Below are 14,318 nucleotides of genomic sequence, written 5' to 3'. Positions count from 1 at the left end.
ACACACACACACACACACACTTCAGAAACAAACATAGTATCAATGAGAGCATCAATAATACACCTGAGTGATGTCTAGTAAAAAAAAAAAAAAAAAAAAAACTTTTTTTTGCCCCCCCCCCCCCCAGTGCTGGGCCCTTGGAATCATCCTAAGCTACCCCCTCCCCCCAGCTACGCCCCTGCCTGTATGTCATGTATGTCCCTATGCCATAAATGTCATGGTGTCATGTAGTGTATGTCATAAATGTCACTATGAATTGAAAATGGGGGACCCTGATGTAAACAAGACAAACGTCTATCTCTGGTCTGCATCCCCTTAACACGTTTGTCTTGTTTACATCAGGGTCCCCCATTTTCAATTCATAGTGACATTTATGACATACACTACATGACACCATGACATTTATGGCATAGGGACATACATGACATACAGGCAGGGGCGTAGCTGGGGGGGGGGGGGGGGTAGCTTGAGCCGTACTGTATTGTACCCATTCTGCAAATTGTTAAATAAAGTTTTCATTCATCATTCATTCAACTTCCTGTCTTTTTAACTTTCTGTCTAAGTAAGTGCATGTCTATGGCTTGAATGAATGAATGAATGAAAACTTTATTTAACAGATTGCAGAATGGGTACAATACAGTACGGCTCAATACATACAATTGTTAAGGGGATGCAGACCTGAGAAAGACGTTTGTCTTGTTTCCATCAGGGTCCCCCATTTTCAATTCATATAGACATATATGACATACATGACATACAGATAGTCAGTACTGCTACATCTATACATTTATGACATACCAGATTTGCAAATACAGTACTGTTTGTGATACAGAAGGAGTCAAGAAAAGGGAGTATATACATTTGACGTAGAAACTGTACATTGGAGGAGGTGGGGGGGGTTGGGTACATTGGGATATTGACAACCATACTGGGTAATTTACATTGGAGGTGGTTGGGGGGGGGGGGGCGGGGGGCACACTGTATAAACAAGTAACACTGTACATTGAGGGGGGGGGGGAGGAGACACTGTGTACAAACAAACACAATTGTACATTGAACTATTGACAAAACCATACTAGGTAAATGACTGTACATTGGAGGGGGTTGGGTTAGGATATTTACAGGGGCCAGTGTTGAATTGCAGTCTCCCGTAGGTGTCCCTTGAGAGAGGTTTTGAAAGTGGGTAGTGATCCACATTCCTTTACAGCTTTGGGTAGGGCGTTCCACATTGATGTGGCATAATTGCGAAACGTGTTTAGTCCCTTATTTGAGCCGAATCTGGGTTTAACATGATTTGTGGAGCTCCCTCTGGTGTTGTGATCGTGGTATTCACTGACCTTTGGGAAGTATTTTGACATGTACATGGGTACCTTGGTCGTGTAGTGTATCTTGTAGACCAGGCCCATTGCAAGTTGTTGTACTCTGTCGTCTACTCTAAGCCATCCTAGGTTGTCAAAGTGGGCAGGGGTGAGGTGGGTTCTAGGAGTAAGGTCAAGCAGTAGTCTGACCAGTTTGTTTTGAGATGTTTGTAATTTTGTTTTTAGCGCCTTTGAGGTGCTTTGGTACCATGAGGTGCAAGCATAGTCGTAGTACCCCTGAATGAGTGCTCCTGCCAGAGTCTTCAGGGTGTTCTTGTTTACCAGAGAGGAGATCCGGTACAAGAATCGAGTTCGTTGGTTGACTTTTTTTATTACATTGGATGCCATTTTGTCACAGGAGAGATTAGCCTCTAGGATGGAACCCAGGTAGGTAATTTCATCTTTCCTTGTGACAATATTGTCACCCACTGTAACTGAGAAGCCGTCGGTCTTGCTGAGTTTGTTATTTGAACCGAAGAGAATGGACTCTGTTTTGCCCATGTGTAATGATAGTTTGTTATCAGCGAGCCATATGCAGATTCTGCCTAGTTCCGAGCTGAGGGTTTTTTCAACCTGTAACTTGTTCTTGTCAGAGACCAGCAGGGCTGAGTCGTCCGCAAACAGGAACAAGTTGCAGTCACAAGCTGACGACATGTCATTTGCATAAATTAGGAACAGTAGCGGTCCTAGTATGCTTCCTTGTGGAACACCACAGCTCACTGTGAGGGGGGGGGATAGGGTACCGTTTACCTCCACCATCTGTTCCCTCCCCTCAAGGTAGGATTGCATCCAGCTCACTGATAGACTATCAAAACCAATTGCTTTTAGCTTGTCAATCAGAATGGAGTGATTGACCGTGTCAAAGGCCTTTTGTAGGTCCAGCATGACCATGCCGCAGTATTTGCCTGCGTCCACCTCTTGTTTGATGTCGTCATTCAAATAGAGAAGGCATGTGTCAGTGGAGTGGGATGTTCTGAAGCCAGATTGGAATTCGTAGATTAGATTTTTTTCCGCTAGGTACTTTTCGACCTGTTCGTAGACTATTTTTTCCATGACTTTCGAGATGGAGGTGAGAATAGAAACAGGGCGGTAGTTGCCTGGGTCTAATTTGCTGCCCTTTTTGTGCAGAGGGGTCACCCTCGCAATTTTGAAGTCCTTGGGGACGTGTCCCTGTTTTATGGAGAGGTTTATTATGTGTGTGATGATTGGTGTGATGGCGGCTGCTGAGTCTCTGAGGAATTTGGAGGGGATGTTGTCATGGCCAGTGGCCTTGTTAGGTTGGAGGGCGCTCAGTTTATTGAGTACCTCATCTGTTGTTACCATTTCCAGCTTGAAGTCGTCCTTTCGGACCCCTAGGTTTTTGTAGTAAGCTACTATGTGTTCTACCCCATAAAGCCCTGAGTGGGAGGGTAGTTTGTTTACCAGTGTTGTGGCTATGTTTGTGAAGAAAATGTTTAAGTAATTGGCTACATCCAGCTTGTCTGTGATGAGCGTGTTGTCCGTTTTTATGTTTATGTTTGAGAATCTGGTTTTAAGTTTTTTACTGCATCCTAGTTGATTATTGAGTAATTTCCAAAGTTCACGTGGTTTGTTTTTGTTTTCCTCAGTTTTGTCATTGATGAAATTCTTTTTTGCAGTTTTGATCATGGAGTTTACGTCGTTTCTTAGTCTGTTTCTTTCTAGTTTGAGTTCAGTCACGTGGGCTTGGAGTTCACTGCTCGTGCTTTTAGTAAGCTTTGACTGACTTTTACGAAACTCAGAGCATTTTTTGTCTCTGGTTTTCATAGCGGCCAGTATTTCGGAGTGCATCCACGGCTCAGCGCGATTTTTTACCCTGGTGGTTCTTAGGGGGGCCATGTCGTTTAGTATTGCTGAGAATTTGGTTTTGAAACCAAGCCATGTTTCGTCAACCAGTGTACCATTGAGTTCATCTGACCAGTCCAGACTCTCCAGTTCAAGGTTGAAGGCCTCGCTAGAGTAGGTTTTGAGGTCTCTAGATGTGACTGTTTTGTGGCAGCCAGCCTTTTGTTTTAGTTTTTTTCGGGTACAGAATATCATATAATGATCACTTAACCCACATGCTATAACCCCTTTATTTGAGATCTTGGACTTGTCGGAGGTCAGAATGAGGTCAATGGTAGTCTGAGTTGATTCACATACACGTGTGGGTTGGGTGATTAGCTGGCTGAGGCCATGCAGATCACAAAACCTACTGAAGGCCTTGAAGACGGGTGCATCTTTTCGTTGCATATCCGTGTTCCAGGGGGGCATGCACTTAGAATCACCAGAAAGGCTTTCGAAATAGTGAAATGCCACGTTGGCCTCAATGTTTTCAAAACAAATTATATGAAAAGGTTATGAAATGAACAAGAATGTGATAAAATATGTAATAAAAACGGAGCTGACCCCCCCCAATACCAAGATGGCGGCGGTCTCGTGACGTCAGAGTGTCTTCGAGAATGTCCGCGTCGCGGCGTCATCGTGTTACGTGATGTTACGTGATGTTACGTGACGCCGCTGCAGCGGACGGTTCCAGCAGCAGCAGCGGAGCTCGAGCCCCGGACGGCAGGCAGCGGGAGAGAAGTAACCGCTCCCCCTCTCCTCTCCTCTCTCCACTCCAAGTAACGGCAGGTGAGGTGAACATTAATATAGTTGTCGTGTTGTCGCTATTCACGCGCGCATATAGTGTTTTTGGACGGTGGCGGCGGGACGATATGGCGAAATTTTTTGTTTCGAAAGCGTCTAGCTATGATAGAGCACAGCCTGGGAAAGAAGCCACAACAACAACGTTAGCTCGAAGCTAACGTTAGCCTAGCCTAGCTTGTTAGCTAGCGCTAGCTTGTTTTCCGCCCGTTCGCTTGTTTTTTAATCTCCCAGAGTGAGTCGGCGGGCGGAGAATTATTATTAACGGATAGCGCGCCGTCGTCTTGAAATAAAACCTACTTTGAATTTAAGGTTATCGATGTTTTTTTTGCGTGTGACTTCTCTTATAGTTTAGCAGCCGGCTGCTGCTATAACGTTAACAACCGGGGGGCACGGTCGGTGTTCAGCCCTGTCGCGTTCTGTTACATTATTACACCCAGCATCGCCGTCGTCGGTTGTGTGATAGTAAAGCCTGGCTAACCTTCTGTGTTGTCACAGTGAAAAAGGGTTAACCGGCTGTCATCATGTGGCAGTGAAAGGGTTATTAAACTGGCGTCGTATTTTCATTATCATCATCAACACAACAATCCGCCTCCTCCCGTCCGACATGTCTCTCTCTCTGTTGTTGATGTCGGCGGCGGCAGCAGCCGCAGCAGCGGGAGAGGAGGACGCTGAACGGGAGTGGGTTCACTTCACTGACAGGAGGAGGAGGCTACTACTAGCTAGCCGTGGACGTTGTTAGCTTCCCGACGGTGAGAACGGTTAGGTTAACCCTTTCAGACTTGTCGCAGTGAAAGGGTTAACCTTCTGTCGTTGCGGCGGGCGACAGTGAATGAAAGGGTTAACCTCCTGTGTGATTGTCGTCGCAGTGAAACTGGGTTATTAACCCGTTAGCTAATAAAGGTCGGGAGAGGCAGGAGTCGAGCTATAACCTTGTCTGCTGCTTGTGTCAACAACCATTTATTACAGACGTCTGGTAAAGTTAGTGAATAGCTATCTTACTTCAGATATGTTGTTTCTAGCTATTGTTGTAAACTAAAACCCCATATATAGTAGTGGTGGTTCCCTGGCCCAGGCTTGTGTCGGACTCGTCGTAGCCCACCACCTAGTATCAAAATGTCAGCAGTGTTTTGCCATCAGCTCGAATGGGCTGTGCAATAAGTTAAACACTGGTAGCAAAAATCAATGTGGTTGTTGTCGCTTCCCTTGGTAATGTTGGTTAAACTGCCTTGTCATGACAAACGTTAAGAAAGAGCCAACGTTAATCTAAAATGTGGATGTTTCATAAGCTGTATCTAGCTGCCGGGGCTAATGTACACACACACACACACGTACACACACCCACACAAGACGGCTCCCAACAGATGGGTTGAAGCTTACTGGCAAGTACCAAGCAGTTAGGAAAACCCATCCTTGCGAATGTGCCCCCTTCATAAGTAATAATCAAACAAATAACACATTTTTATTTTGAGCAAATCACAGTTTGACAGGTGAACGGGTATGGTCACGGCCAGTCACGTTCAGCAAAGCTTCTTATCTTGCCCTTTCGATGCCTGTAAGGGGTAGCTCGTGAAAGGCCACTGTTATTGAGTGACAAGGAAGCCGGCCAATCAAATCCGCGCAGCCTCCATTTGCTCCTCACTTTAGTTCCCTAATCCAGCGCCAGCATAGATGGCAGATGCAGTTGACAGCGTGCGTCCGCCTATTTACCTGCATAGTCATGACACTTGAGGGTTCTTGCCATGACATTTTTTTTAGTTGAGTTGCTTGGACGAACAACATTCCAGGACCATGACACATTGTTTTGTTTTATGTCTAACTGCTGCTGTTCAGTTACATCTTAAGTGTAATAGAGTGGATTATATGTGCTGTGAAGCAATGGTGCTCAACCTGGTCACAAGATGATTGTGGGGTGTAGCAAAAATGTATAATATATAATACACCACCATGTTAATAATATTTGGTATAGATGCCTTATATATATTTGAAGGCTATAGCTCCTCTAAATATGAATGAAGTGAAATGGTCAGAATGGTTAACCACTATGTTCACACTTGACCAGGGCTAGGGCTGGGCGATATGACGATATTATATAAATATCGGGTACAGTTCATTAACGATACACTTTTTTAACGTATTGTGGATATCGTGATGTTTTGCCCAAGAGGATTGTGTGAATGAATGAATGAATGAAAACTTTATTAACAGATTGCAGAATGGGTACAGTGCAGTACAGCTCAATACATACAATTGTTAAGGGGATGCAGACCAGAGAAAGACTTTCGACTTGTTTACACCAGGGTCCCCCATTTCCAATTCATCGTAACATATATGACATACATGACATACAGATAGACAGTACTGCTACATCTATACATTTATGACATACCAGATTTGCAATTACAGTACTGTATTTGTGATACAAAAAGAGTCCAGAAAGAAAAGAGTATATACATTAGGCGTAGAAACTGTACATTGGATTGGGTAGGTGGGGGTGGGACTGTACATTGGAGGTGGTTGGGCGGGGGGGTAGGAGTGGGGGGGGGGGGGGTTGGGTAGGAGGGGTGGGTGGGGAACACTGTATAACTGTACAAACAACACTGTACATTGGATTATGGGACTGTACATTGGACTGTACATTGGAGGTGGTTGGGTGGGGGGGGGGTGGGTAGGAGGGGTGGGTGGGGGACACTGTACAACTGTACAAACAACACTGTACATTGGATTATTGACAAGACCATACTTGGTAATTTACTGTACATTGGCGGGGGTTGTGTTCGGACATTTACAGGGGCCAGTTTCGAGTTGCAGTCTCCCTTAGGTGTTTTTTGAGAGTGTTTTTGAAAGTGGGTAGTGATTCACATTCCTTTACAGCTTTGGGTAGGGCGTTCCACATTGATGTGGCATAATTGCGAAACGTGTTTAGTCCCTTGTTTGAGCCGAATCTGGGTTTAACATGATTTGTGGAGCTCCCTCTGGTGTTGTGATCGTGGTATTCACTGACCTTTGGGAAGTATTTAGTCATGTACATGGGTACCTTGGTCGTGTAGTGTATCTTGTAGACCAGGCCCATTGCAAGTTGCTGTACTCTGTCGTCTACTCTAAGCCATCCTAGGTTGTCAAAGTGGGCAGGGGTGAGGTGGGTTCTAGGAGTAAGGTCAAGCAGTAGTCTGACCAGTTTGTTTTGAGATGTTTGTAATTTTGTTTTTAGCGCCTTTGAGGTGCTTTAGTACCATGAGGTGCAAGCATAGTCGTAGTACCCTTGAATGAGTGCTCCTGCTAGAGTCTTCAGGGTATTCTTGTTTACCAGTGAGGAGATCCGGTACAAGAAACGAGTTCGTTGGTTGACTTTTTTTATTACATTGGATGCCATTTTGTCACAGGAAAGATTTGCCTCTAGGATGGAACCCAGGTAGGTAATATCTTCTTTCCTTGTGACAATATTGTCACCCACTGTAACTGAGAAGCCGTCGGTCTTGCTGAGTTTGTTATTTGAACCGAAGAGAATGGACTCTGTTTTGCCCATGTGTAATGATAGTTTGTTATCAGCGAGCCATATGCAGATTTTGCTTAGTTCTGAGCTGAGGGTTTTTTCAACCTGTAATTTGTTCTTGTCAGAGACCAGCAGGGCTGAGTCGTCCGCAAACAGGAACAAGTTGCAGTCACAAGCTGACGACATGTCATTTGCATAAATTAGGAACAGTAGCGGACCTAGTATGCTTCCTTGTGGAACACCACAGTTTACTGTGAGGGGGGGGGATAGGGTACCGTTTACCTCCACCATCTGCTCTCTCCCCTCCAGGTAGGATTGCATCCAGCTCACTGATAGACTATCAAAACCAATTGCTTTTAGCTTGTCAATCAGAATGGTGTGATTGACAGTGTCGAAGGCCTTTTGTAGGTCCAGCATGACCATGCCGCAGTATTTGCCCGCGTCCACCTCTTGTTTGATGTGGTCGTTTAAATAGAGAAGGCATGTGTCAGTGGAGTGGGATGTTCTGAAGCCAGATTGGAATTCGTAGATTAGATTTTTTTCCGCAAGGTATTTTTCGACCTGTTCGTATACAATTTTTTCCATGACTTTCGAGATGGAGGTAAGGATAGAAACAGGGCGGTAGTTGCCTGGGTCTAATTTACTGCCTTTTTTGTGCAGAGGGGTCACTCTCGCAATTTTGAAGTCCTTGGGGACGTGTCCCTGTTTTATAGAGAGGTTTATTATGTGTGTGATGACTGGGGTGATGGCGGCTGCTGAGTCTCTGAGGAATTTGGAGGGGATGTTGTCATGGCCAGTGGCCTTGTTAGGTTGGAGGGCGCTCAGTTTTTTGAGTACCTCATCTGTTGTTACCATTTCCAGTTTGAAGTCGTCTTTGTGGACCCCTAGGTTTTTGTAGTAAGCTACTATGTGTTCTACCCCATAATGCCCTGAGTGGGAGGGTAGTTTGTTTACCAGTGTTGTGGCTATGTTTGTGTCGCGTCAATCTGGTCCACACCCGTTCAAACTTTTGAACAACGCCGCCCCCACACACACTACTGCATCAAAGTTACTAATTATTATTAACAAAGGCATTCGTTTTGTGGCATTAACGTTATATAGTTAGTTACACGTTCAATAACATTAGCGTATTTACCCAAACATAGCAACGTCCGATGACGACATAGATAGCAAGCGTTACTGTTCATATCTCAGCCCGTGCGGAGTTGTGCATGCCCATTCTGCGGTCTGTTAATAAAGTTTTCAATCAGACAGATGTATGGAAAGGCTTTTATTATAACATTCGTTGCAATAAAATCATTATGGCTTGTTTAGTCATGCTGCGGTGCGCTGGTAATCACTCGTCTGCCGCAGGGAGCTGTTGTTGTCGTTGAGCTGAGCTCAGCTCTCGTCAAAATCAATTGCGGAAGTAAAAAACGCATAGAGCTTGCCGATTGGTGCTAAGAACAGCAGGGCGGGTTCAATCGGTGTGACGTAATTGGCAGACTCGACTGTCAATCAAAATTATGCTGTTGCCGGCTGAATGATCGAATGAATGAGAACGTTATTAACGATTGCAGAATGGGTACAATACAGTACAGCTCAATACAACAACAGTGGACTGGGGGATGAAGACCAGAAAAAGACTTTCGGCTTTTTTACATAAGGGTCCTCCATTTTCAATTCATTAAAACATTTAGAGACATACAAATATACAGTAGTTTCATAAAAATGCTAAAATGCTATTTATTGATTGATTGATTGATTGATTTAAAACTTTATTAACATATTGCAGAATGGGTACAGTACAGCTCAATACATACAATTGTTAAGGGGATGCAGACCAGAGAAAGTCTTTCGTCTTGTTTACATCAGGGTCCCCCATTTTCAATTAATCATATTTCATATCTAAATCATATAATATCTCATTGCTAAATATATGCAATATATAATCTAATAATCCAATAATCTAAATCTAATATATAATATAAAAATGCTAAATGCATGGGTATTTTATTTAGTCTTTAATGTTAGCTTGCAAACTCAAATACTGTCTTGGTAAGCCTCATAATGAATTGTTTGGGGAAAAAAATAAAAACATCGTGATGTGTATCGTGTATCGCCGAAAGGTCAGAAAATATCGTGATATCATATTTAGGCCATATCGCCCAGCCCTAACCAGGGCTGTACGTTAACTTTTTTTGCACATAGCACTGGTGCTACAGAGGTTGATAGTTTTGTAGCACAGGCCAAAATCTTGTAGCACAAGTATAAAATGTGTTATATTTGTAACAGTCACAAATGTGCCTATTGTATTTGTGTTATTTAGTTGCAGTGCCATGTTTGGCTGTCATTTAGTATATCGCCATGTGTTATTATTACTATCATACTCTCATATGCTATTTTCAATTCATATCATAAACAACATAAGGAATATTAGCATAATTTTGAGTGGACTGAAGGAATGAGTCAGCGTTAATAGTTTTAAATGCAAATAATTTATTGAAACATAGAAGTGGGGTCGGTTGGGACACACACACACACACACAATGGGGGACCCTGATGTAAACAAGACAAACGTCTTTCTCTGGTCTGCATCCCCTTAACAATTGTGTGTATTGAGCCGTACTGTACCCATTCTGCAATCTGTTAAATAAAGTTTTCATTCATTCATTCACACACACTGTTTCAACTCACCACCCCGCATCATATTGTAGTCTAGTCTGTCTTCAAACTTCCACTCCTCTCGAAACTTGTTTATATTTGAATATCATCATTATCTGTCCATCCTCAGTTTACTATAATATACTCCTGTCCTGAGTCCTGACTAGTGACTTCATCGTCTTTCCAAACGCACGCACGCACACACACACACAGGGAAGGGGAGAGAGTGCCCCCCCATTTCCCTTTCCACACTGTGTCTGCTGCAGGGTTCGAAATTAACGGGGGCTCGGGGCAAAATGCCCTTGAAAATGGACAAAATGCCCCCGAATATCAGTTAAGGGGGGCAGAAAATGCCCCCGACAGTTTACTAATTATATATATAATTATATATATGATCTACAGTGCGAGCATTTCCCTTGTATTTGGCCCTAATAATATGTGTGTGTGCGCCACCCGGAAAAATCATTTACTCGAGACGAGTGACGATTACAAAACAGCTCCGCTGTTATAATAGTCCCACATTACACAAGGCGCATAAACGTCCAATCACAGTAGCGCCCGAAAACAAAGTCACGGTACCGGCTTAGGCAAGTTATACATTCAGAATCAGACAACGCAAAAAAATCAGCCAGCCATGAAGCCCATTCATTTTTATTTTGAGCAAAAGATAGACGAGGAGAAAGAGAGGAATCCGGCTGACATGGCTTTTGAAGTGATATTCGCACGTGTTTTTGCGGGTCCAGTCCCCACGGTATGTTGACAGAATTCGCAAAACACCTTATCGACTGAAGCATAAAAGTCATTAGGATACTGCTCTGCTCTGAATTTAGGGCTTAGTGGGGAATTTCTTCCGACGTTAACGTTAACGACGCACCGAAGCAGCTAGACCATTTCTCCGTGTTGTGTGTAACACGCAGCGGTCCCCGCCTCCTCCCTCCTTGCAACAAACTTTCCACCCAAAAACGGAATTTCTATTTCATAATGAATTAAATAATTGTATAAAGAATTTTCAATGTTCTGTCATCTAATAATATATTCCATTACCTTTCTTATCTGTATCAAAGTCAAAATGTTGGTATCATAACAACACTACAACATACAAAAGCAGCTTGACAACCGATATCCTTTGCGTTTGATTGATTGAAAACTTTATTAACAGATTGCAGAATGGGTACAATACAGTACAGCTCAATACACACAAGTTAAGGGGATGCAGACCAGAGAAAGACTTTCGTCTTGTTTACATCAGGGTCCCCCATTTTCAATTCATAGTGTGCACACGCACAGTATAATAATGCATGAGATAAATAGTTAATAAACTCTGTGTTACTTGAACAATTTTCACTGTGCTCCTAAATTTCTTTGTGTGCTCCTAAATTTTTATTTAGATTTTATTTATTAACATTTTATTTAGGAGCACATGTGCTCCTTGGGAAAAAGGTTAGCGTAGAGCCCTATATATGGAGACATTAACATTACATTATCAAACATAGGGACGAAGACTGTAAAAAAAAGTGTCAACAATGTTTTATAATCCTTATGTTAATTTTCATCATAAAAATTCAGTGCCCCCGAAATACAAAAAAAAGCCCCCGAAAAGCAATTAAGGGGGGCAAAAAAAGCCCTTGAAAAAAAATGTTAATTTCTAACCCTGGTCTGCTGGCTCTGCGCCTCTGATCAGGATTAGCTTGTTAGCTTGCTAACGTTGTAGTGATTGTAATGGTACATAAACGTTAATTTCGGGCGATGTGCGCATAAAGGAATGGCGACGGTGCAAAGCATGTAGATGCATTTGACCCGTTGCGAGAAAGAAAAAACACCACGGACTTATTTCGGGACGTGTAGGCGCACTGCTGTGTTAACGCAGCAGTGCGCACCAACCGACCAACGCGCTGCTCCTTGCAGAAGCACGGATAGGGTGGATACGACTCGTCGAGTTGTCACAAGAGTTTTTTCAAAATAAGAGTATCATATGCACCTGAACGTTGCTAGCTTTCGGAGCCTAGCTGGAGCTGCGCGTGGGCAGAAATGAGACCCGCTACAGGATTTTCAAAATAAGAGTATCTATATGAACCGAATCCCTATCGCACCAGTGCTACTGAAGTAAATCCATCCATCGCACAGACAGCTGTTGCTGTAGCACGTGCAATATATATGTCGCACTGTACACCCCTGCACTTGACAGTGTTGTTAGGGCTGGGGTCACGAAACCAGCTTTGTTTGGGGGGGGGGGGGGGCACTAACTAGAACCGCTCTTAACACTTTGAATGCCCAAAACGACATAACATGTGTTATCAGCCCAATGCCTGAATGCCCACCACGACAATTAGAGTTACATTTTTTTATTAGCGATCTGAATTCATATTTCATCAACCGAGTCGCCGTTGGTATGCAGCCCCTGTAGGAGCTCGGATGTGAAAAAAACGCCCCCTATCGTCTCCCAGATGGTAATGCACCCTTCTGGAATGGACTCAATGAAAATGGATGAGAAAAGAAAAATCCGGAATCCACATTTTACTTCTCAGGCATGTAACCCGAGCCGATCGGATTCATTGTGGACCCTCAGAACAGCGTGGAATACATGTGTACAGTATGTAGCGTTGGATCAATAAAAGCGATACATTTTTGGAATGGCGATCAGGAATTGGAATGATCTTTTTGGAGAACATCTGATCTGAGGTAAGGAATCTAATTTACAAGTCTTGGGATAATCAGAGTTGTATTCGCTGAGATCTCAGCATTCGCCCTGTGTGATGTGGCTGTTTGTGCGCAATCGCTTTGAGGAAATCAGATAATCGGTTTATTTGAAAACGATTCATAAATAGGCCGAAAGATGACAACGTTTTTGTGTATTCTAGAATATTCCAGTAAAGGGCGATGATCATGGAATATTTATATTTTCCTTGAAAACGAGGGCTTTTCAAAATGATATAAAATGAAAATGAACCGATAAAAAAACTCCGCTTCGACAATAGATTAGGCGTTTTTAACGCTAACATTGAAGTGGATGGTGCCATTCAACCAGTAATTCACGATTAAGCTTGGGCTCTGAAAGTGTTAAGTGTTGTTTTTACAGGAGGGCAGCAGCCTGGCCACTATTTAAAATCAACCCGTTCTCTTCTCCTCACCTCTCACTTTACATCACATTTAGGCTACCTAACCGCAAGGCCATCGCACACACACTGACTTGTGTAACTTGTGTAATCTCTTTATTAGACATAAAAGTACATACGGTAGTTCTAAGTGAAAAGCACTTTTCCAACCAGTCCATGTCACCGGTCGAGGAATGTTATCTGGGTATTGTGGTAACTACTGTACATGTTTGTGGTTACCACTACCGCCGTGTCATCCCTGTGGTCTGCATTATAAAAATAGTTCAGGCTCTCCTAGGAGCCCATTACCTTGCTAGTTGCTAGTGTCTGTTACTGGCAATATCAGCAGAACTGTTCTGTTACCTCAGGTCTCCTGTTCTGCTACAGCAAACATGCTATATAGTCGTCTTAATGTAATGATTAGGGGTGTAAACTTCTGTCTTCACCCCAATACAATTTATATTGTTAATAGGGATGCACGATAATTATCGGGCCCGATAAACCCGATAACGTTATTGATAGCTCCGATAATATATAATAAATTTTTTGGTTCAAAGAAATCCAGTGTGGGTGGATTTGGATGAAGGGCGCTTGTTTTTATTATAGCCTCCTCCCGTTTTGCCAGTACTGTGGTACGACTGACAGCGTGTGGTTTAGGAACAGGGAGTTTTTCACAAATCCAGCGCTCCCTTTCTTGGCTGTGACGTAGTCGCGGTACATTCGGAGGCAGACAGTCGACCTGCCAAATACGTCCCACCGCTTGCACCCACCTCTTCTTCTTACCACCAATCAGAAGCTCTCGTTCGTTTATTTATTTATTTTGTCAGCCATTACTCTACTCGGAGCTCAGGCTAATAACGTTAGCTCCCCGCCAGCCACATTGACAAGTACCAGCGCTTATACATTACTGGCAAATGTCTTGTTGCACTTGTGGCAACAAGCGTTGTCAGCATCGACTTTAGTAAAATATACCCAGACTTTTGAACTTTTCGTTCTGTCCGCCATGATGAGAGCAGAGCTGTCTGTACTCGGCAGCACCCGTGTGTGTGTGTGTGTGTGAGTGTGTGTCAGCACAGCCCGCTCCTCACG

General features: G+C 43.4%; 1 protein-coding gene across 2 annotated transcripts in view; it reads left to right on the top strand.

Moving 5' to 3' along the window:
• Window positions 1-3,883: 3,883 nt before the first annotated feature.
• The window catches only part of kiaa0232 (KIAA0232), a 106,857-nt gene continuing 96,422 nt past the window's right edge, over window positions 3,884-14,318 (top strand). Inside the window, exon 1 of one of the 2 annotated variants that reach the window (XM_084313014.1) lies at window positions 3,884-3,989. The gene's annotated coding sequence lies outside the window, so the exon portion shown is untranslated. Of the gene's footprint in view, window positions 3,990-4,667; window positions 4,754-14,318 lie in introns of those variants that run through there. The other variant, XM_084313015.1, reaches the window with a different exon arrangement.

Source organism: Notolepis coatsorum (genome assembly GCF_963971535.1).
Source record: "Notolepis coatsorum genome assembly, chromosome: 4".
NCBI lineage: Eukaryota > Metazoa > Chordata > Actinopteri > Aulopiformes > Paralepididae > Notolepis > Notolepis coatsorum.
The sequence above is the reverse complement of the archived record's forward strand: the minus strand, read 5'-3'. Positions and strand labels throughout refer to the sequence as shown.